The sequence below is a fragment of the Alligator sinensis genome, unplaced genomic scaffold, assembly GCF_000455745.1.
Source record: "Alligator sinensis unplaced genomic scaffold, ASM45574v1 scaffold109_1, whole genome shotgun sequence".
Classification (NCBI taxonomy): domain Eukaryota; kingdom Metazoa; phylum Chordata; order Crocodylia; family Alligatoridae; genus Alligator; species Alligator sinensis.
The window spans coordinates 3,144,342-3,148,913 of NW_005841852.1; positions in this window are offsets into that span (position 1 = coordinate 3,144,342).

The following is a 4,572-nucleotide window of genomic DNA, read 5'->3' on the forward strand; positions in this document are numbered from 1 at the left end:
CTTGCTTTGTGCCCAAAGGATCATTTCCTTAAGGCACAGCCACCTTTCTTGGGCTCCCATCACTTCAAAACTCCTACTCTGCAGTGCGTCCTTGACTAATCGCCTGAGTTCATTGAAATCAGCTTTCCTAAAGTCTAGCACTTTCACCCTACTAGTTACCTTACCCACTCGATGTCTTATGGTGAATTCTATTATTAGGTGATCACTGTCCCCCAGATGGCTACCGATCTGGAGGTCCCCAACCATGTCATCCCCCGTTGCCAATACCAGATCCAGTATGGCATTCCCCCTAGTGGGACCGTGTACCTCCTGTGTCAGGTGGAGGTCCTGTACACAGGTTAGAAACCTGCGTGAGCGGTGGGACTTTGTTGTCTGTGACTCCCAGCAGATGTCCGGGTAGTTTAGGTCCCCCATGACTACAGCCTCTTTAGCTTTTATGGTCTCCGAGAGTTGCCTCAGGAGCCACGAATCTAGTTCTTCCCCTTGATGTGGGGGTCTGTAGCAGACCCCCACCACCAAATCCCTTTCTCCTTGCCCCCCATGTATTGAAGCAGCACTTTTCTATTCCCACTGTAAAGGATGTGCAAAAGAGCTCATCAAATAAAAAGTTATTTAGCGTTCTTGATTAAAAGGGTGGCTACTGGCAAGTCAAATTGGACAAGGAATTGGCAGAGCTGTGTACCTTTAACACCCCATAGGGACAGTTCCACTTCAGTTGCCTTCCCTTTGGTATTAAGTCAGCTACTGAAGTATTCCAACAGAAGAATCATGAGTACTATGGTGACATTCCAGGAATCCACATAATCGCGGATGACATGTTCATTCCAGTAGCTACCAAAGAGGAGCATGATAGTATCCTGAAACAAGTCCTGGAGAGAGCACATCTGAAAGTAGTAAAGTTTAATAAGGATAAAATACAGTTTTTAGTTGACAGCATTAGGTATATGGGCCATATCTTCTCAAAAGATGGTGTCAAGCCAAACAATGACAAAGTGGAAGCCATCAACAGGATGCCCCTTCTGACAGACTAAAAAGGCCTTCAGAGACTCCTTGGAACCATTCTGTACTTGGCGTAATACATTCTGCATGAATCCAGCTTGACAGCCCTGATGAGAGCGCTTCTCAGGAACAACATTATCAGGCAATGGGGACCCAAGCATCAGGAAGCCCTGGATAAGCTCAAGCAAACCATCACAACGGCACCTGTGCTCAGGCACTTTAACCTAGCAGAGCAGCTGGAAATCCAAGCCAATGTGTCCAAAGATGGCCTAGGAGCTATCAGCAGAAGCTGATAGCCTAGGAGCTATCAGCAGAAGCAGCCAACTACATATGCTTCGACAGCTCTAACACAATCTGAGAGAAATTATGCTCAGATTGAAAAAGAACTTCTGGCAATTGTCCTTGCCAGGACGAAATTCCACTAATACGTGTATGGCACCCAGGTAAGGGTCCAGTCAGACCACAAACCCCTGGAAGCGATTTTTGCGAAGCCCAGAGGAAAGGCTCCAGCATGGCTACAGAGGATGCTGTTGCAACTCCAAAAATATGACATCCAGATTCTCTATACCAAAGGCAAAGACATGTTAGTGGCTGACACATTTTCTAGAGCCACAACCCTCACTCCTCCCCCTGAACCTGATTTTTTCCACTCAGAAAAGGTAGTTCACAGTGTGACTGAAATGGAGCCACTCAGTGCCCAGTTACTCCAGCAGTTACAGGAGTACATGAAGGCTGACAGGGAACTACAAGCCCTAAGAGCCCAGCATCTTAATGGATGGCCAAGCAGGCAAAAACAAGTTAAACCTGAACTAAAGCCTTACTGGCCTCTCAGGGACCAAATCCTGATTCAGGATGATTTGCTTATGATTGGACTAAAAATAATCATTCCATGCGGTGCAAGGACCAACATATTGACATTGCTTCTTTTGCCCCATCAAGGCATACAAAGGTCAAAAACGCGAGCTCAACAACTCATGTATTGGCTTCAGATTAATACCTACATTGAGCAATGGATTGCAAATTGCACACCTTGTCAAGAGCTCCAACCCAGTACTCAGAGCCCATGATCTCACATGAGATCTCAGACCAGCCTTGGCTAAAACTGGCAGTGGACATTTTTGATCTACAGGGACAGTCTTATTTCATAATAGCCGATTATTACTCCAAGTACCATGAAGTTTTGCGCCTGCCTGACATGACAGCTGGCATGGTAATAGCCAAAATGAAGTCTGTATTTGCTCACCATGGCATACCTAAAGAAATTGTTTGTGATTACGTGCCATTTGCAAGTCACATGACGAAATAATTTGTCCATTCTAGTCCAGGTTATCCACAATCCAATGGTCAGGTTGAATGCACAGATCAGACGATCAAATCAATGTTTAAGAAGACTTTGCAGGACGGCTCAGATCTATATCTGGCTTTACTCAATCTGAGGAACTTGCCCATTACCAGCCTTGAGTATGCTCCAGCGTAGCTTTTGATGGGGAGACTTTTGTGCTGTCCCCTCCCTGCTACAATGGTGGTGCTAACTCCTAGACTACCACTGAATGCCTCCCATAAGTTGCAGAACCTTCAAAGGCGCTGAAAGATATGCTATGACCACACAGTTGCATTCTTGCCACCTCTATGAGACGGGGAGAAAGTAAGGATGCAAACAAGTACAGGTTGGATACCAGTGTCCATTATGGCAAAAAGGGATGAACCACGTTCCTACGTGATAACACCCCCCAGCAGTAATGTCTACAGAAGAAACAGAAGACACTTAAGGAAAGATTACTCATCAGTGCCAGCAGAACAAGTTGATACACCTCAAAAGACAGTAGCAGAACAAGCATCAGATGTAAAACCAGACCACCAAGAGCAAGAATTTCATTACATTTCAGAGGATCCACCAGTACCCACAGAGACACCCGATGATACCACGCAAACTCAGAGTGGATGTGTGGTGACGTTGCCTGTGAAGTACAAGGATTATGTAATGGGATAGCAGTAAAAGCTAGACCCTATCAGTGAGCCAAGTGCTAGCTACCTCTGACTACATGATCCTGAAATGTTCTGAGTTAAAGTAGCTATGAACGAAAATTCAACTACTTAAGAGGGAGCTCCCAGAGTAAAGAAGGGGGATGTGGTATATGGAATGTACCTTTAAGGGGCCTGCAGTGGAACGTCCAAGTCTTTCCCCGATGCCTGGTGGGTGCAGTTTGTTGGTCGGGGGTTGTTGTTGTTCTCCCCACAAGCTGTGAGTGTGTGTGTTGTTGAATCCTGTTCCTAATAAAGATAAAGCTGTTTACCATCCCACCGGTCTCTGATGAATGCTGACTTCAGAACAGAACCCCAGGGGCATGGAGGTCTGAGTGAGTACCCCATCCCAGGAACCCACATGCCGCTGCCACTTCCGGGTTGGCGTGATCGGCTGCAGGGGGGACCCCCACTCCCCCCAGTTGCTGACTGGCGGCTGGGGGGGGGGGGGGGGGGAGGGAGAAGTGCCCCCCCTGACTCGGGAGGCACCAGTCACCCATGCTCTTACCTGCAAGCCTTTATCTTTAAATACTGCATTTATAAATCCAGCACTGCATTTGGTATGAATACATAGGGTAGTCAAACAGATAGGGTTCCAAGTATGTAAACAGTCACTGTGTAGTCCAGTCTTACAGTTTCTCCTGAAGACTGTATGGACTAGCTCCTCAGCAGCCATAAACTGACAGGTTTAAGGTAGCTTCCAGCTTGAGCAGTAACATGCATGAAGCAGGCATGGCATGTCTGAGACACATGCTCTATGTCACTATACTGGAGCAGTACAGACAGCGCAGTTTGGAATAGTAGCATAAAAAACAAGTGCTCAGGCTTGTATTATGTCTGCTGAAGCAAGCTTGCATACAGTTGAGCAAAAGCAAAGCTGCCAGGCTCATGGGAGTCCTGAGGCAGGGCCCAGGTTGTAAATAGATGTATAGATATATTGTTATCCTCCAATGTGGCTTTGGTTATGTCAGCAAGTTGAGGTTTATTTGTATCTAATTGTTGTTATTCTTCTTGCCTGTTGATACCTGTGTTTATCTGCCTAGCTATATTTACCTGTTGTTGTTGCACATATTTACTAATACTTTCTTATAAATCTGTAGATATCTGTATCAGTTGTATACTAATAGCTATCTTTTTAAGATTCCCTGTAATCATTAATAAATTTGTATATAGTTAAGCTATTCCTGGTCCTGGCCTGACTCTATCGGGAATAGAGGGAACTGGCCAGTATTTTACAGATCCCTCACACAGCACTTCTGCCTAACTACTTACCTCTTCTATTTGGAGAGGGGAGCACATAGTTGGGTGCGCCAGGCTTACATGAATGAAAGTAGCCCTCTTAAATCCGGCTGCTGGTGACTCCACTGAGAGACAGGTCACTCCTAATGCCATATAGTGTTTGCCCTTGGCCACTGGGTTCCTGGGATGGGGTACACACTCAGACCTCCATGCCCCTGGGGTTGTGTCCTTGAGTCAGCATTCAGCAGAGACTGGTGGGATGGTAAACAGCTTTATCTTTAATAGGAACAGGATTCAGCAACACACACACTC